The following is a 21,009-nucleotide window of genomic DNA, read 5'->3' on the forward strand; positions in this document are numbered from 1 at the left end:
GACACTAGAGGGGACTTGCTGTGGGGTAGGGGAGGGGGGAGGACGATGGGAAGGGTAGTTCGTTTGGGGGAATTATATAAGTGAACTAAGATAATTACTGCAAATGCACATATGTGGACTGATATGCCATGCATTGTAATATGTTAAATGACTGTAAATAATTAATAGTAAAAAAAAAGAATCACAATCACATGTCCTAACGAAAATTAGGAAACATGGGTGGAAATACAAAAGAGAAAAAAGTTGCTATATTTAGACGTCACTTGAACACAACTACATGGCAGCTGAGTTCAGCACAATTGGCATCTAATGGATTAAGGTTTTTGAAAAAAATATGTCTTTCGAATATCATTTTACTAAACTATGCAAACAAAGTCTTGTTTAGTGATTATATTGCTGAATGTACAAATTATGCCATTTTGTGGTAGGACTGTTCTGTGTTTTTTATTTGTATATATTGCAAATTAAGTGATGTATTTTTGTGTATTTTCTGTAGCCCTGAAGAAGTCAGTGAGAACGAAATACGGAGGTCCACAGAGTTGGGAATAAACTCCGTGGAACTCCACTCTGCTCTGCCACCCACCTCCACCGCCTATTAAAAATGAATAATAGTCTATTAAAAACGAAAAAATAAACACTTACCTGTACTGCCGGCATCCCCGGCTGCCCTCCTCCTAATCCTCGCCGTCTCTCTTCTACTTGGGTAGATCATCTTGCGAAAACTGCGCATACAAGTAGGAGAGAGACAGAGAGGAAGAGGAGGAGGGCAGCTCGGGGACGCCAATGGTACAGGTAAGTGTTTATTTTTTCATTTTTTATAAACTATTATTCATTTTTAATAGGAGGGGTGGAGGCGGGCTGGCTAACTCCGCTCCGCTGTGGAGTAGGAATTTTGCCCTATACTCCGCATTCTACCTGGAATGCGGAGTAGGCAAATCTCTGCATTCTCTGCTGGCAAAGCGGAGTTCTGGCCCAGCTTAGTCAAAAGAAGATAATGAATAAACAAAATGTTTTGAGTTAACATGCCTAATGGACATTGTATACTGTTAAAACATTGATTATGTGTATCAACTATTTGAAGAAGATGTGCAGAACTCTTACTCAGTTATGAGAGAGAAAATTCACTTTGTTATGAGTACTTAATCACTGTAGATTATATCCACAAACCCACCAGGTACCCGCAAGTTTGGCATTAACAAGAGCCCGCTCGGATACAACTTGCAGTTGTTGATTCTGAACAGAGTGGAAAATGCTGCTCTGCGACTCTGACACTCCTTTTATGTCAGGGGAGACAAGTGTGTACATCTTCTGGCCGATAAACTATGGTCACAGTGACAGGTAACCAAAGTTCATTCCATAATAGAATCAGATGGTACTGAATACACTGGAGATGCCCATATCACCTCTGCATTTTGAGACTAAAATAGGGAGCTTTGCATTGGGCAGGACCTACCTGAGGAGAACCCAAGTCTATATCGCCAGGGTGCCACACCCCGATAGTGACACCAGCACAGGGGACCAATTTAGATCGCACAATTCAGGTAGATGAGGTTATCTATATCATCGCTCTGCCAAAGCTACTTAAATCGCCAGGTCCTGATGGGTTCCCTGAATTATTTTACAAAACTTTCTGCATGACTCTTGCTGCCCTCCTAACCCGACTGTTTAACTCCATTCAAGGGGACCGAAGCGATCCCACCCTCCATGTTGAAGGACTCCATTGTCATCATAACGAAACCGAACAAAGATAAACATCAATGTACCTCATACCGGCTGATATCACTACTCAATGTCGATATCATGTTACTCACTGGCATTTTGGCTGCCCGGTTAGGCCCTATCCTGCAATGTCTCATTGACCAAGATCAGGCGGGCCTTGTGCTCCATCGGCAATGTAGCTATAATAAGAAAATAATTATTTGCTTAGTTGACAAAGCACAGCGTTCAGACCAAGAGTGAATGCTCTTGGCTATAGATGCTGAGAAAGCATTTGATTGGGTCCACTGGCCCTAACTAGAGGATACACTTAAAAACATTGGACTTGACAAGAGGTTCTGCTCTTTGGTTCTTAGTAATTATGGCCATCCGGTTGCGATATTTCGCCCTGTTACCTATCTGTAGGGGCAGTCACCAGGGGTATCTCCTCTCCCCCTACTTATTGTGCTCCATATGGAGCCCTTAGCCCAGCTGGTCTGCAACATTCCTGGCTTTAAAGGGTTCCCTTTAAGTGGGGAGGAGCATACCATCAGTGTTAACTCTGATGATGTCTTGATGGCCATCTAGGACCCTCCACTTCTCTCTCAGCCTTTTTGAATGACCTGGAGACCTTTGAACAGGTCGCAGGATTCCGAGTAAATGTCCATCCACATGAAGCCCTCCACCTTTCTCTCACACTGGCTTTACTGATAGCCCTATTCTGCACAAAGGGTGACTACCTTCATCCCCTACCTGGGTATACACGTGGCCCCTTAGGTTAAGATAACTGCATCCCCCAACTGTAAGACTCTACATCCACAGATTAAAACAGGCCTAACCAGATGGAGGCATACCGCCTCTCCTGGCTTGGTTGAGTGGCAACCCTGGAAATGTCAGCCCTACTTAATATTTTATTCCTCTTTCAGGCCTTGTCAGTGGAACCTCCCACTGGCACCATCCAAGCCTTACAGCCTGATTTGAATCACTTTCTATGTGCGGACAGCCACTCCTGCATGCGGAAAGAGCAGAGCTACAGACCACCGAATGAGGGAGGCCTGGGCATCCCAAATCGTTTTTACACTACGACAACATTGGTTGCTCCTTGAATGCTCTCAAGCGTAATCTGAAAAGCACTGGCTTTTCATGGTTAGATTGGGGCGGGCAGCAACCCCCTTTTTTACATAATAACACCCGACTGAGAAGTCTTTATTCATTCACCATTACCAAAACTTCCTTAGACGTCTGGAATTAGCTGAGCGAGCAAAGAAGCCTGACCTCATTCCCCTCCCTGCTAACAACGATAGTCCACAATATAGATTTCTCCCCTGGGCTAAATCCAACAACGTTCTAACACTGGCAACGAGTTGGATGTCGATCCATAGGCCACATGTTTGATTAGGAGGGTCCCTTGTACTTTGAACAACTCCGCTCCGACTATGCAATACCTGAAACTGAGCGACGGTTTTACCTCCAGATCCGGCACCGTTTGATTCACCATACAGTTCGTCCTGGGGAGCACAACTCTCTCTTACCACTTTTGAAAAGTGGCTGTTGACTAAGAGATCAGACACATGCCTTATCACTGATCTCTTCGGCCTCCAGCATCAGCCCACCCCACAGGGTAAATCGACAAGCCAACAGCATTGGGAATCGGAGCTTGGCCTCAAATTGACACAAAAGGAATGGGAAAAAATATATCATTGTGAGCAAGACACAGCTCCCAACACAGCCAGTATCAAAACAGCTGCCAAAATAGCCATGTACTAGTAGCTAACGCCAGTCCACTTACATTGGGGTAACCTGAGTGCTGGTATGGCTGCAGTTTCCCTGGAACAGTACTGCATTAGTTATAGGAGTGCCCCAAACTAACCACTTATTGGACTCAAGTATTGGATATCGTTTATGTTTCAGAACTTTATTTGATTATTACACAATAATCATAAAAGCATACAAAAAATATACACTATACATTCTTCTCAATACGTTCTGATACAAATTTGCTACCAATTTTGGGTTAAAAACAATGAATAAAACAATACTAAGAACAGATACTAAGAACAGGTGCCGCTCATGTTAATTAAGAAAACCACTTAATTAGTTAATTAAAAGACCATACTTTTCCTAGCGGCCATTGATTTTAAAATAAACGCAGCTGTAAAAAAGCAAATATCAGGTTCCTCTAGGGAGAATACCAGGCTCATTGCAGATTTTATCGTTATAACAGCCTTTTTTGTAAATAGGGGTTTCAGATATGCGATGCGGAAGGGTAAAAAAAGGTCACAGATCAATAAAAAATGTGTGGTACTCTATTTGGTAGCCCTGTCACAAGGGCAGGGTGCGGAGGGGTGGTATTTCATGCGTGGAAAGGCAACCACATGGTGGGCAATTCCCAATCGTAATCTGGTTAGGACAAACCGATGGGATGGCCTAGTAACTATTCTCAGGTAATTTTGAGAACCAGACATAGGTATGTTGGAATAATAAAATTGTGCAGTCGTTAACAACATATTACCATTTCTCCGCGCTTGTGCTTTCTTATCCATGTAATGACTCTTTAGCTCTTTCTTAGGGAAATCAGATAGGCATTCGGGGTCTGCCTGGACATCTAAATTAAAAACATCCTTAGCTGTTTTCATTACATAGTCAATCCAAGGTATCGTTAAACATTTATCTAGGCTGAGACAATCGCTGATAATGCTCCTAGTGAATCCAGTTTCTTCTTTAGACCAAATTGCTCTCCACACCAACAGGGGTCTTAAACTTATCAGGTCAGATAAATACTCCAGCCCCACTTCCATGTGCGTTATCTCAGTTGAGGCCGATTTTGGTAGGCATAACAATTTTTTGATAAAACAATTCTCTTCTATCTGTAGGTCTACATGGCGACAATGCCCCCAAACACTGGATCCATATAATGCAATTGAAACACATCTGCACCTATAAATATGCAGCATATCAAGGATACGGCGGTCCCCAAGTTTAGTTGCAAATTTGAAAACACCATGGATACTCCTGGACATTTTAGCTTTAACATTAGTTACCTCTTGAGACCACATACCATTGCAGTTAAACGTAATACACAAATAACAGAAATTTTTCACCATTTCAATTTTCTTATCATCTATATAAAAGGGCTTCGTTTTCCTTATTTTCTTCTCACACTGTATAATAAAAGTTTTTGTAATGTTAATTTTAAGTTTCCTGCCGTTAATAAATCCCGAAAATTTGTCCATAAGCCCCTGCAAGCCGAGGGGGGTTCCGGATATAAGCACCAAATCATCGGCATAAAGCAAAACGGGGTAGCCAGGCCATCTACTTGTGGGGCATCAGAGTTAACCTCCTTAAGTTCAGTATCGATAGCATTAATAAAGAGAGAAAAATGGAGTGGAGCGAGAACGCACCCTTGTCTAATACCCAGGTTTACCTTAATGCTGTCCGTGCATTCTCCCTCCTGTCCATATCTTATACGGGCAGATAACTTTTTATATAATCTTGCCAGGAAATAAATAATCCCAACTGGAGCGCCTTGTTCCAATAGGGTTGACCATAGCAGCGCGTGGTCAACGAGATCGAACGCGCTGCTAAGATCCGCAAAGCAGAGAAAAAGTGATCCCTGCTTTGCGCGGGTATACTTCCCTATTAAGAGACCTAAATTTATGCACTGTTCTATTGTTCCTAAACCTTTGCGGAACCCAAATTGGGATTTCGCAAGGATGCCACAACCCTCGACCCATTCCTCTAACCTTACCAACATTACTCGACTCATAGTTATAAGTGATGAGTCTAAAAGGGAGATAGGTCGGCAGTTCTTCGCCTCCAACCTATCTCCCTTTTTATATATTGGTATAATTATTGATTCTCCCCAAGTGGGTGGGGTACTCTCAACAATTGCAGCGTTGAAAACCTTAGTCAAGACAGGGCCCCATAATTTTGTGTCGACCTTATGCAGGTCGATGGGTACCCCATCAGGGCCCTGTGCTTTCCCTCCCTTGCTAAGTTTAATGGCATGCTCTACCTCGGGAACAGTGATGTTCAATGGAACAATAGGCCAATAATTGGACGCCAGCGGCGCCAAAACACCCTCCTCCTCCGGGTCAAAAATGCTAGTAAAGTGCGATACCCAGCAATCTCCACTGACCTGGGCAGTGAGGGCAGGGATATTATCACACTTGAGGAAGGGGCTATTGACAGTATCCCAAAACAGTTTACTGTCGAAAAGTTCAGCAGCCTTGGTCAGCTTGTCCCATGCTTCCTCCTGCAATTCATGTTTCCTGCGTTTTAATTGCTCTTTATATGTAACCCTAAGGTTCTTGATAAACAACCTATCCCTGGGCCTGCTCGCTAGGGCCTTCTTCAACTTCCGTAATGCCGCGGACATGCGGTATCAAACCAACCAGACCTCGGTTTCTTGCAACTGGACCTGGGGGCAGTCATAACATTTCCAATTATGGTGTTAATCTTGCTAAAACCATTCAAAATGCTCCTCGAATCTGCATTCTCATCCAAGCAACAATACAGATTAGGCAGACAAGCCACCACAATCTTTACCAGCAGATTTTCGGCATTGTCTCCCCTCCATTTAATCCTTAAACCATTTGTAAATTGAAATGTAAATGTAAATGTAAATGTATTGCGACTTATATAGTGCATGTATCACCCAAAGGCATTAAGGCGCATTTGGTCGGCATGGGACTATATCAGTGACAATAGATTTAGCTACTGGTGCTTTGTTACCCCAGATAGTTAAATCTAATGTAATACAGTTGTGGTCGCTGATCGCAAACTCCAATACGACCGGGACATTACAAAACCAACTAATATTATATGAGATACACAGATGGTCGATAACCATAGCAGCATTCCTATCAGTGAAAGTGGGAACAATATTGCCCTCACTATCCAATGCGGTTTGCAGGGCTACCAAGTCATATTTCGCTAGAACTGAGTTCAATGACTCTCCGTACATATTATGAATAAAATGTACACACCCATAACCTCTGTCGTCATTGAACCCACATGCCTTAGTTAACGATAGTGGGCACGTTTGAAGATTAAAATCCCCCCAAATACATACAAAGTTAGCATGATTAGCATTACAGATTTTATCCAAGGCCTTCTCCAATTCGTTTACTGCAATTGAAAGCAGGGGGTCCGGCAAGCTATTATAATAATTAATCAGCAGAACATCACGACCATTAGTATGTTGCAGCCATAACAGTTGTGAATGATATCCAACCTTTTCGTACAGAATGACCTTCACCTGAAAGTCGATTGAGAGCAAGATCTGGAGGCCTCCTTTAGCTCTACCCATAGTTGATCCCCGTGCTGGCAGATTGAATGAAATAAATCCCTCATAACTTATATCTATGAGGCTCCATGTCTCTTGGAGGCAAAGGATATCGAATCTATACATGAGTTCTCTCCATCCCAGGGACTCTATTTTACTATTCCAACCTGCGATGTTCCAACATGCTAATTTATAACCACTCTGGCTGTCTAATCGCTCTGGTTTAGGGATTATGTTCTGCTCCCTACATATTACATCTATGGCCACCTGGTCACTACTTTTTAACATACTGGGATTATGTTGTAGACAAACCCCCCGTAATCTTCCTTCTCTGGCACGCCTGGGTCCCTACTATCTTTAGGGCATCAACATCCCCTGGTTTAGGCCATACTTGGCTTAAAGGCTCTGACAATTTCAAGGGGTCCCTACCCACTCCTTCCAGTTCCCAGTGAGACCTTGTCTCTTCTATTGGGTACCGTCAATCTACCGCCTTTAAACAATTGAAGCAGTTATAACTAAGGAACATATCTGGGTTGAAGAGGGGGTCCGGTCTATTCCAGTTCCCCCTATTCAATCCCCTCCTATTTACGCTTATCCACTCATTAAAACCTCCCATTGCGACCCCTGCATTAGAGGGAGGATAAAAAAAGGTTAGTGGAAGGGTCTGGATGGTTTCATCTAACCCTTGATTAGGCCAGGCACATATGTGGGAGACAGTTCTTGGGTCTCTAAAGGTGACCACTATACAGTCGCCTTTTATTCTTCTGGCCGTTCCACCAATCCAGGGTGTTCTCCTTACCATTACAATCTCACCAATGAAATGAGGGGGCAACGGTCTATTCATACTAAGCCAGTTAATAACCTTGTGTTTAAGTGAATCAAAGGATTCTTGCGCGTGCTCCCTCAAGGCTGGCACGCCAGCTAAAATGACCACTAAAGGGCTAGCTTCAGGTGGGAGGTCCGGTGTTAGAAGTCTCCCACTCTTACTGAAACCTGCATCTCCCTTCTCTTTGGACAGAGAATCAGGTTCCTTAGATGTCTCCTGGCCTGCCTTAGGCGGGCCGCTAGGCGGTTTATTTACGGGCTTATCTGTGTGGACAGATTTAATACCTCCCTGCCTTGGCTGGAGGGCGACATTAGAGGTAGCTACATTTTTACTTACGGATTTATTAGTAGTTACCTGTGCAGCACCACAAGGGCCCCTTGGCTGATTAGCAATCGCAGGTGTCTTAAGTGTCTTAGCGGGCTCTCTAACAGTAGATAACTTGACCAGCCTGCTGCCGTTCCCTTTTACTAGTTTTTCTAGCTGATCTAGTTTACTAATGATCATTCTAGTCCGTTCAACAAGGGACAATATAAAAGATTTCATCATAACTTCTATTTTCACCAAGAGCTCATTATGGGTACTAGGTTCAGGTTCAGGATCTGGGATGGTATTGCCAATCGATGCTCTGAGTAGCTGGGGGCTTCCTGCTAAATGGGTTAATTTAGGTATTTTAGCCAAGCTCCCCTTCTGGGCACCATCCCCTCTTTTCCTCTTGCTATTATTATTATTATTTTTATATTTCTTCTTAGAGCTAGGCTTGGGTTTCACTCTCGGAACCGGACTTAGTGTTACTTCTGGAGAGCTAAATAATAAAGAGGGGGTAGGGGATGGTGGAGAATTTCGGGCATTCCAGCCGTCTTCAGCCATATTGTACCGCTTTTGGCCGCCACAAGTGTGGCAGGGTATGCTCAGACGGTAGTCCCTTGCTCACTTTGCCACTGGATTCAAGCAAGCCGGGCTGAAGACGGCTGGAATGCCAGAAACCGGTCCCCAGAAGCTTGTTTCTGGTCCAGGGAAGACATGGCTTGGCAGTTCAGGCTGGACTGTTCCCATGAGGCACAGGGTCAGACCGATTTGCATATAGCCAAACCTGAACTGGGGTGGCAGAGTGGGCTAAAGAACGGTGATGGACTAAACCCAGATCTTTTGACTGGGTGTGAGTGTTTGATTGATTCAGATGCTCCGTCCATCACCACCCCCTCTTGTACCGCTTTTGGCCGCCACAAGTGTGGCAGGGTATGCTCAGACGTGAGTCCCTTGCTCACTTTGCCACTGGTTTCAAGCAAGCCGGGCTGAAGACGGCTGGAATGCCAGAAACCGGTCCTCGGAAGCTTGTTTCTGGTCCAGGGAAGACATGGCTTGGCAGTTCAGGCTGGACTGTTCCCATGAGGCACAGGGTCAGACTGATTTGCATATAGCCAGTTCTGAACTAGGGTGGCAGAGTGGGCTAAAGAACGGTGATGGATTAAACCCAGATCCTTTGACTGGGTGTGAGTGTTGGATTGATTCAGATGCTCCGTCCATCACCACCCCCTTTTGTACCGGGAATCCAAGGAAAGCACAGTGAGTGGCTCCCGTGAAGCGGGGGCCACGAAAAGTATTTAAAAAGGCCGGGCGGGGGCGGGAACACCGAGGGAAGAGGCAGCAGCTGTGTGTGAGAGCCTGCTGGTCCTCGCAGTCCCTCGGTGTTTGTAGTTGACCACTGTTCTGCCCCGTGAGAGGCGCCTGGTAAGCGTGAGCCGTGAAGAGCTTCAAACTGTCCCACAAAGTCCTCTTAAATCAGGCACAGCAGCAGGGAATCCAAGGAAAGCACAGTGAGCGGCACAGTATTGGATATCATGGACACCCACCTCAGCACCCAGATTCCTCGATTTCCTGCCTAAGCAATTCTGAGGCTGCCCAACGTAATCACCATTCCGCTGGAATTATGCAGGCGACGACAAATTGTATTGGCCTTAGGGGCAGCCTTACAGAATATCCTGACACATTGGGGTACAGGACAGATCCCTACCTATCAGGGTTGGCAGCATCGGGTCTGGTACATACTGGGGATGGAGAGGTTGTCCCTAACCCTCTCAGCTCTGGCGTCCTTTTATCACCTTATTATTCGCTGAATACAGTGAGCTCAGTTGTCCCAGATATCTCCATCTCCTTCGTGTAACTGACAATACTGTTGGTCCTCACCAATAAAGTATTCATTTGAACGACACAGTAACACATATGAGACCACATTACTTACAGTATTCATCAGCACTGTGGTTCCATGGGGGATAAGGGGAGTTTGGAGAATGTTATGTGTAGCCAAATCAGTGCTATAGAATGTTAGCCATAGGAGCGCATGGCAACGCTGTGTTTTCTTTTTTATGAAAACTATTAAAGAGATTTGTACTATAGAGGTAAGCCAGGGTGAAAACAAGACCACATTTGGCAAAATACACTCTAAATTACAGGATAATCTGTGTAATGCCAAATTCAGATCTGTGCAAATAACCACTAAATTCATAATCGTATGCATATTTCAAAAATTCATGTTTCATTCATACTCATTTTAGCTTCATTAAAATGTATCATACGAATTTATGCATGGTTGGGAAACAATAACAAATCATTTGAAACAGTGGGTATTGCATGTTTTGGACAACCATCACACACTATGCAATCTTTCAACCAGAAAAGTCTAGTGATGGCATGTTAACTTTGTGAATCAGCCATTGGGGCAAAAAAATGACAGATGAAAATGTTTTCAGCTATTCTATTTTTCGGACTTTTTTTATTTTTTATTTATTTCAATAATTAGTTTATTTGGGGTATTGTGAGCGATCTATACTCATGAGCCTTTGCTGAAATCAGACTTTGTATATGTTTCAGAAATGTGTAGTTTGCTGAATTCACCTATGGGTCTCATACCTGTTTCCACTTCAAACTACTAGTAGGTAAAACGCAAAAAAACAGTAAAAAGTCTACTACTACTTAGGAAATTGCAAAGAACTATGGGGCCTATTTATGAGTGAATTTGCATCGCTCTTGCATCACACAAGGTGATGCAAGAGTGATACAAGTCCTAAATGAGATTTATGAAGCCAACCAACACCACTTTGTGTGGCCCTGAGTGGCTCCATAAAGCTAGAGTAAAACAATGCAGCACACAATGCCTTACTCTGCCCTGGGAAAGAATTCCATGGGCATTAAGTGGGTATTCCCATGCAACTACCCAGGGGAGGCATAGCGAGGAGAAAATATTTTTAAGTCCCATTGTTACTTTCTCATTCTATGTGTGCTGTATTCTGCAGCACACAGAGAAAGAGGAATCTGCCTCTCAGGATTGTTTTTATGAAGGAAGGTGCCCCTACTTGAACATAAACAATCCTACATGCAACTGAGGCACCCTTGCACCATGGTTTAACCCCTTCACTGCAGCGGCTATTCCGCCGCAGTGCTAAGGGGGCGGGGTGGAAATGCGGCGGGCGCATGCTGGTGACGGAACTGCTCCATCACCAGCGTCAGTTGCGCTGTGCTTATGATGGAGCGGTCCCGTCATGGCCCCGCCCGCTCAATAGAACGCTCAGCGCAGGCGCGGAATTCGCGCCGGGCAGGAGCGTCGGGCGGGCCATGACGGAAACGGTCCGTCATCAGCACAGCGCCACCGCGGCTGATGACGGAGCGGTTCCACCATCAGCAGGGGAGGGCTTAAGGAAGCCTGCTTTGACGCTAGTCTGCCAAAAGGGCGCCAGCACAGAGGAAATGGCATGAATACCCCGTATTGACTTAAATGTGGTGCATTGTTGCCCTTTCCCTGTCACACAATGCAGCACGTCAAGGTGGCTTGCTGTGCTGCACTGCGTGACAAGTTTGTAAATAGGCATCATAGTTTTTCTTTTTCTACCCCTCTCCCCCTTCCAGAAAACTGGGAAAAGGATGCATATCAAACCTTTTATTGATGATAATTTTAGAAAACAAATCTTACACTTTATTGTACAGCACTTTTTCTCATCTTCAAACGAAAATAAACTTTTGCTTCATTTTACAGTTGGCTAAACAGCAATCCACAAACCCTAGGTATCTTGGGGAATAGCTAATATGTGGGAAAAAAGGAAATATATTTGACATGTCAACCTTTTGTAAAAGAAAAGTTATGAAGTCTTATGCTCAAACGGCCCCCCAAAAAATGGCTTTGCTTGGGGGACAGCCTAAGCACTTAAGGAGTTTAGAATTATAATTAGACATCTGTATCCAGGGAATACCAAAGGGTTGAAGAAAGAGAAATAATGTTACATAGGAGGCTCCAAGTGTTGTTAGGAATTTAGGACCTGGTGCGTCACAAAAAGTGACGCACCAGCGGCGTAAAAGTGACGCAAGGCCTCATAAATTAGGCCCAATCTGTACAGTCACCTGACAGTGGAAGTGTTCAGGGTTAAAGGGTGGAAGGCACCAAACCACGGGCTCCCCCATTGAAGGAGGTATTTAGGTGCTGGCTGATGTTTTAAGTTACAATACAAGCTCAGAAAATTGCGATAGGAGAAACCAGCATTGAAGCGGAAATCTCTACTGCTGTTTTCGAATAAACATCTGGTACACCGGAGCTTACAGGAAGCTTTTTTTTTTTTTAGTTACAACACCAGAGAAGAGAGATGGGAAGTGAGACAGGCAGAATCTGAGCTACTGTACCACTGTTTTAGAGGCTGCCATCAGGCACAAAGTGTGCGTTGAACTGAGGCTGCAGGAACCTGTGTGTTCAAGTGTTGTGTTTCCGCCTGTGGCGTAACAGGCGTACATCGTCATTGCCCATGTGACCGTTTTTAATAAAGGATGTCACGTCCGCACGTACGCCAGTTGGCGACGGTGGAGTGAACAAGCAAGAAGCAATACACGTCTCCGAGTACTTTGTGCTAGGCCTTAGCAACATATAGAGGTGCCCCCATCTAGAATAATTTCCGGAGCCCTTCATCCCCGGAACACAACAACTGGCGACGAGGGAGGGCATGCCCTCGCTGCGTGTGATTCTCCGATCACACGTTGTGCCGCGTGGCGGCCGCAAGCTACACTCCTGGCTGGTGGTGCTTGTGCCCAGCACTGATCACGCTGTGCAACCGGAGCCGCGGTGGTTCCCACACCTTGGACGACGCTGGAGGAGGTGCTCCTACACCAGCGGAGCGCGTCAGGTGCGGCGCTCTTGCCCCTCCGGCGTGGCCGCTACTTTGCTCCGTTCATTTTCCCCGCGGCGGGGTGTGGCGCCCGAGTGGGCCGCAATGCATTGCTAGGCCCGGGGAGGCCCAGAACACTGCCTGACGCTCGCGCCCAAGCTCAGGGCCTCGAGCACACGTGTCCCCAGGGCGGAGGATGACTCGTCGCCCAGCGCAGAGTGGGGAGGACACGACGCTTGCGTAGAACTGGGCCCTGACACACGTGTGGGCCGATTCCGGAACATTCTTTCGTTCCTCACCACGTGGGCAGGGAACACCAGCCATTTCAAGAGGGGCCTGCATTCCGTCTCGTCTCACCCGAAAAGGGGGTGAGCTACTCCACACGAGCAGGGGCCCCTGCGCCATCAAGCCTTGACAGTGGACATTGCAGCCTCAAAGAGGGAATCGTAGAGCCACCAAGCATTGGCAACTGCAAACAAGAGGCATTCCAACAACGCCTCGTCTACGAAGACACTGAAGACTGGTTGGAGTGGATTCACAACTGACAATCCCGAGTTTAATGCACGAGATGGCCACGATACCCCCGATAGAGCCCTCTGTGGTAAAAGGCTCCCCTTCTTCACTCGCGCGCAAATGGAAGGATTGGGTTGATCGCCTGATGATATTCTTTGAGGCCACAAAAGTACATAAGGACGAAAAGAGAGCCATGGTCCTTCATCTCAGAGGCAAGGATGTGCATCACATTGCCAAAACCTTAGTGGAGGTCACCCCAAAGAACCACCACACACTCATAAACGCCCTGAATGCCCACTTCGAGCCAATGGCCAATCAGGACTATGAGCGTTTCGTGTTCAGACAGGCCAGACAGCTGCCAGAGGAATCACTGGACTTCTATCACGCGCGCCTAAAAAATCTGGCATCAACATGTGGTTTTGCCGATGTCACGGAGGAAATCCATGGTCAAATCATCCAAGGCTGCGCGTCAGTCAAACTGAGGGAAAGAATCCTCGAGGAGTCGGGCAAGTCATTAGCGGACATACTAATACTAGGGCGCACAAAGGAGTTATCGAAGGCGCGGGCCGCCCACATGGAGGCCGCTCTGCAGGCTCCGGTAAAAGCAGAGCTGGTCAACAAAGTAACGGTAAAGTCACCAACAAAGTGGACTAAGAAAGGGACGGGGACAGCCTCGCCAGGGCCGCCAAAAATGTGTTGTTACTGTGGTGGACTTCCGCACGCAGCGGCGGAGTCTCCGGCAAAAGGAAAGCGGTGCTCGGCATGTGGACGCTACAACCATTTTGAAAAAGAGTGCAGATCCAAGCGGTATCGCAAGCCCAGACAGGTGGTGCACGCAGTACCCGAAGGAGAGTCGAGTGATATGGATGATGATGAGGAAGAGGAGCGTACAGTACACAAAGTACATATGATTGGCACGGCGACCCGACCAGCGCGACGCCTGTCCCAGTGCGGGATCCACATTGGTTCTCATGAAGTCATGGCCGTAGTGGACACGGGTGCCAGTATCAATCTGATGGCGTCTGCTCTACACCAAACCCTATCTCCACCGCCAGTGCTCACCCCGTCAGCCATAACTGTGTTTGCGTATGGACAAGACACACCACTCCGGATTCGGGGAAAGTTCCGGACCACCATATCACATGGAGACCGATCGGTAACCACTAACGTGTTTGTATCCGAAGATGGCCAAGGCATGCTGCTAGGATGCCGGACGGCAGAAGACCTGGGTGTAGTGACTTTCGCTTTTGGAGTCCATCATGAATCAATCCAACAGCTACTGATGGAATTCGAAGAAGTATTCCAAGGAATTGGAAGGTTCAAGGGAAAGGAGGTGCACCTACACATTGATCGTACGGTCCAGCCAGTCGCCTTGCGACACCGCCGGATAGCGTTTCATTTACGCCCGTTGGTGGAAGAAGAACTTAAGAAACTGGAAATGGTGGGAATAATAGAAAGAGTCACGGGTCCCACCCCCTGGGTTTCACCGATAGTGGTCACCCGAAAACCCAAACAGCCGGGAGCGGTGAGGATATACGTAGACATGCGACTTCCTAACGTCGCAATCAAGCATGAACGGCACATCACACCCACGATAGACGATTTGAAAGGTGAAATGGCAGGGGCGAGTTGGTTTTCCAAACTGGACTTGAGATCAGGCTATCACCAGCTAGTCTTAGACGAAGAGTCGCGAAACATCACCACCTTCTCGACCCACCTGGGGCTACGGAGGTACACTCGCCTCAGTTTCGGGATTTCCAGTGCGGCAGAGGTATTCCAAAATGTGATCCAGGAACTCATTGCGGACATCCTGAGTGTGATAAATGTCAGTGATGACATCATGATCCACGCCAAAACCATCCAAGAGCATCACAATAGACTAACCCAAGTACTACGAAGACTGAGAGATGCTGGGCTCACATTGCACTGTGAAAAGTGCAAATTCCTAAAGAGGAAACTACAATTCTTTGGATATACTTTCTCAATTGATGGAGTCAACCCGGATCCCGAGAAAGTGAAGGACATCAAAGAAGCCGCTCCCCCCACAACGGTCACCGAAGTCCGAAGCTTCCTTGGAATGGTAAACGACTGCAGCAGATTTATTCGCGACTTGGCCAACCTGACACTACCGCTGAGAGAACTCATAAAGGAGGCCACTCCATGGAGATGGGGCCCGGAACAAGACAAGGCTTTTTGAGACATCAAGGACGCACTGTCCGAAGCAACTACCTTGGCTTCTTTGACCCGAGAAAGTTAACCTTAGTGGCCGTGGACGCCGGCCCCACAGGACTAGGCGCTGTGCTGATGCAGAGACAGCGAATCGAGAAATGGATGTTGCAACTCCAGAACTATAACTGTTGTCTAGAATACCAGCCCGGATCCAAAAACCCCACGGACTACCTCTCACGCCATCCTCAAGCGGCAACCAGAGAAGAGATGGAAGATGCAGCTGACACGGAGGAATATGTGAGATGCATTATTGTTCGATCTTGTCCACTACCAATATCCATGGAGAAACTAGCGGAAGCAATCCAGAGGGATGAATGTCTCCAGAGAGCAATTGCCGCGGTGCGACATGGCAACTGGCACAAAACCAAGGAGGAGTGGAAAGTCCTGACCAATGAGGCGCAAATAATCATGGACAGTCTGTATCATGTAAGAGAAGAGCTGAGTGAGGACAGCACTGGGTGTCTACTGAGGGGTCATAGGCTGGTGATTACCTCATCCCTGGCCAAACACGTTGTTCAACTGGCTCATGTCGGCCATCAAGGCATTGTCAAGACAAAGTCACGCCTTCGCACCAAGGTGTGGTTCCCCCTGATGGACAGCCTGGTTGAATCTATGGTCCGATCCTGTGAAGCATGTCAAACAGCCGGAGAAGCACCTCGACCAGCCCCCATCATGACTGAACCCTGGCCAAAAACACTGTGGGAATGTGTCAGTCTTGACTTTGGCAGCCTCCCCGATGGTCGACACACCCTGGTAGCCATTGATGACCACTCTAAGTATCCTGAGGTCGAGATCATCTCCACACCCAGTGCTGCTGAGGTAATCCCCGAGCTGGAGAAAATAATGGCTGCTCACGGGTTGATAAAGGAATTGAAGACTGACAACTGCCCTCCCTTTCAAGGCCAAGAACTAGCTAACTATCTCAGGATCTTGGGAATCCAACATCGCCGAATCACTCCAAGGTTGCCACAGGCAATTGGCGAGGTAGAAAGATTCATGTGAACTCTCAACAAGGTAATCAGAATCGCGCACGACAAGGGACAGTCCCTCGAACTGGCCCTATACAAATTTCTCCGGAGCTACCGCCAAATGCCTCACACCACCACGGGCGTTGTCCCAGCACACCTGCTCATGGGTCGAATAATCATGGACTCCATTCCTCACCATCCTAAATGGCAGCCTGAAATTCCCCAGGAAGACCAAGTGGAGGCCTGGCGCAAGAAGACGCATGCTCAAGTAAGCCGACGACGAAGGGCCAAGCCATCCCAAATTGCTGTGGGAGACGCGATGCTACTCAAGAATAGGATCACCAGTGGCAAATTCCGACTGCCCTATGAGTGACAAACGTGGATTGTGGTTCACGTCAAGGGAACCCGAATAGTTGCCACCAGAGGGAACGAGACTGTGACTAGAAATGTTTCGTATTTCAAGAAATACCAATCTGGGAACACCAGGATACCTGCCACACCATGTGGCGAGGACTCTGTCTCCCCGGCCAGATACCCCGTCAGGGACAATGCCCGGGACTGCATAGAGGTATCCAGTCAAAAGTGTGGACCTACAATCCCTGATAATGTGCCATTCCCGTGCCAAGGAACAGGAGATGGAGTCTCAAGGAGACGAGCATGAGGGAGCCGGTGACAGCTGAAGGTCTAAGCAGAGGCGCAACTCAACGTGGACTGCAGCAGAATCCTGTGCCCTCCAGTCGTTTGAGAGACTATTTCACGTAAGACTGTTCTGGTTATTTTATGTGATTTGGGAGTCCTTGCATTGTTATGAGCCGTGACAGGCTGTGAATGACATTTTGAAGATGATAGTGTTTTTCCAGTGACATTTTGCTTTTTTTTTTGGTTGGGGAGGAATGTTCTGTTTCCGCCTGTGGCGTAACAGCCGTACATCGCCATTGCCCATGTGACCGCTGTTAATAAAGGATGTCACGTCCGCACGTACGCCAGTTGGCGACGGTGGAGTGAACGAGCAAGAAGCAATACACGTCTCCGAGTACTTTGTGCTAGGCCTTAGCAACATATAGAGGGGCCCCCATCTAGAATAATTCCCGGAGCCCTTCACCCCGGGAACACAACATTCAAGGACACTTTTATCCTGTTTATTTAGCTAGGAGAATATTGTGAGTTATTTCTGAGGAAGAGTCAACTGTGACCAAATTACTGATGACTGCTTGGATAAAAAGTGGTTCAAGTAGATGTCAAGGCCATAGAGTACCACGCAGGCGATGACCGGTAGCATCAGCATGTAATGCTCGGAGGTGTACCTAGGTGTCAGTGTTGCTGTGTTCAGGGCTGGTTTGAGGTACTTTGCCAGCACGAAGAACGCTAATAGGAATTGATGATATCCGTGATTAGCTTTAAATTGTTATATATCAATTATTCTGTGTTACTATTGTTGATTCGACATTTTCGCATCTCTAGATAAAGCCACAAGAGAGGAAAGGGGGGGAGGGCTTTGTAAAGACTGTGACGATTAGACAGACTAGTTCGGAAGCAAAAAAGTGAGGTGTGGGTTGGTGTGAGAAGCAGGGAGGCATGGGAGAGGGGGACCGAAACCAAGCAAGTAGAGGTGGGTGAGCCAAAAAATTGATAGCAGAGGCAAGTTAGAGACGAGCCAAGGGTCTGGTTTGGCTCTAAGAGCCGGTGCACGACCCAAGCAAGCCCTGAAAAATATTGCCATGTAAATTATACATCAACCATCATTTAAAACTATGACACAGTCTCTTCAAAATTAAAAAAAACGTGCATTACTTTAATAAATGCGGGACCGTTTCACCTTCCTACATCAGACTGTCACTGCATTAAAAAGGCATTCATAGTATTTAAACGTAAACTCAGAGACATTCATGCCTTGCCCCTGTCCGGGGACAATGCCATTACTGAAACAAAAGGCAAGTATACTGACTGTCAAGTGTACCCCATATGTGTCCTTATTATAATCTTTTAAATGAAACACTAGAAAGGTTTATATGAAGGGAACATCCTGAAGTTGAGTAATCATGCCTTGCCCCTGTCCTGGGGACAATGCCATTACTGAAACAAAAGGCAAGTATACTGACTGACTGTCAAGTGTACCCCATATGTGTCCTTATTATAATCTTTTAAATGAAACACTAGAAAGGTTTATATAAAGGGAACATCCTGAAGTTGAGTAATCATGCCTTGCCCCTGTCCTGGGGACAATGCCATTACTGAAACAAAAGGCAAGTATACTGACTGACTGTCAAGTGTACCCCATATGTGTCCTTATTATAATCTTTTAAATGAAACACTAGAAAGGTTTATATAAAGGGAACATCCTGAAGTTGAGTATTTGAAGGTGCTCTCTTAAATGACTAAAAAAGGAGGCTTGAAGTGGGGCGTGGATTAGCCGGCTACAAGATGGCTGCACTCTGAGTGGGCTCTGCCGGCCAAGCCGATAATAATCTGCCATAATCCAGCGGACATCATTGGAGCCGAATTTCCGCTCCTCGCCATCCTGACTTTCATTGCTCGGGGGCACAGATTGCTCCTCCTCCGGGCTCTCGCTGCTGCTGCCTCATCGAGATCCGCTGCTGGAACCAGACGCCAAGAGGGGGTCTCCAAATATCATCATTTAAATGATACGGAGGGGCATGGCCAAGATGACGGCGGAGTAGGATGCGTTTCTTGGTCCCTCCGGCGCCGCTTAAATTAAAGCTTTAATTATCACCCTGTTCGGTGCCCATCGGCATCGGCAAAGCTGCTTTGGCATCCCTGGGGGCTGGAGAGTGGGGATTGCTGCCCCCTTTTTGCTGCCCGGAGCCCTTGGTGTGGAGCAACACGGCGTGGCTTTCGCCGGGCACGCAGAGGAGTGGAGCTGCCCCCATAGCGGTTGGCGCCGGCGAGGTGAGAGCAGGCTGACTGTGGCTGCCCTGAAGCTCCCTAAGTGGCTGGAGAGAGGCGGAGAGTGAGTCCCAAGAGGGCAGCTGGAGACTCGACTGCGGGCACTGCCTAGAGAACTCACCGAACCCTGTGGTGCGGGGCGGACTCCAGGAGGCAGGACCCCCTATCGCCGGGAGTCGGAGACCGAGAAGAGGCGCCCGGCTGCTGCAGTGAAGGAGAGATGCCTCGGGGCTCCCGGTGACTGAGTGACGTCCCTGGGCGGAGATCTGTTGCACCGGGGGCCGCGGTGGTGAGATCCCCGTTTGCCAGGTGAGTGCTCCCTCGTGGCCCCGCGGTGCTGGGGACTACGGAACAGGTGAGTACGGCTGGGGTGACCCCCCGGGGGCTCCGGGCTTCAGTCCGCACATCGGCGGACGGTGCTGGCTTGGGGGGACCGCGGGGGCCGGGGTAGCGAGGCTGGACTGTGGCGCCGTTCTGCCCTGAGAGGGGGCAGCCGAGGCCTGATGCATCTCACGCATCCGGAAGCACTGTAGCCCTGTTTATAGCGTTCCCCCTGGCCCTGCGGTCCCCACCTGCCTGCCGAGGGAGTGGTTGCATACCCCGTCTTGGTGCGTGACTGGTGGACGTCCTCACAACCCATCTGGCCTTCTTACCTAAAATATAAAGTCACAGCGGCAGCACGGCTAGGCCGCAAAGACCTTAGAGGGGTGGTGACCCAGCCGGGAAGCAGTGAAGCGGGGACCATCGCGGGAGCGATAGCCTGCGAAGGACACTGTGCAGAAAACCCTCACGCAACTGGCCTCCCCGGGAGCTACCAAACCTCTGCGCCAGGAGGATGGCGATGCCCAAGCGATGAAGGCATTCATGCTTGAGCTGTTCACAGCAATTAAGAAGGATATAATAGAACTGCGTTCCCAACTTGCGTCGGACATGAGAGAGCTGAGGTGAGACGTGGATGGGGTGGGAGAAAGAGTTGCAACCTTGGAGGAGCACGATCTGGGGGCCGCGGAGGACATACATAGGCTGCAGCAGGATATGATCCGCCTCACAGAACAGAACCTTGACCTTCAGGCCCACGCTGAGGACTTGGAGAAGAGGTCCTGGTGGAACAATATACGTATCAGAGCGGTCCAGTGGAAGGGAGAGGGAACGGACTTACGCGACTATGTGGAAGCGCTTTTTAAGCATATACTGCAGGAGGTGGAACACATAGAGATCAAGATGGACAGGGTGCACAGAGTGGGTCTTCCTCTGGGTCCAAAGGCCCCCCCCCCGGACATTCTTGTGTGCGTTTACGACTTTCAACTCAAGGAAAGAATTCTGCGGCAGGCGTGGGACGGATCCCCACTCCAGTTTAGGAAACACAACCCAGTGCTATTTCAGGACCTAGCAGCCTCCACTCCTACTAAGCGGAGAAGCTTCAGGCCCGTCACGTCGCATCTACAG

The sequence above is a fragment of the Lissotriton vulgaris genome, chromosome 10 (assembly GCF_964263255.1).
Source record: "Lissotriton vulgaris chromosome 10, aLisVul1.2, whole genome shotgun sequence".
In the NCBI taxonomy this organism is placed as follows: Eukaryota; Metazoa; Chordata; class Amphibia; order Caudata; family Salamandridae; genus Lissotriton; species Lissotriton vulgaris.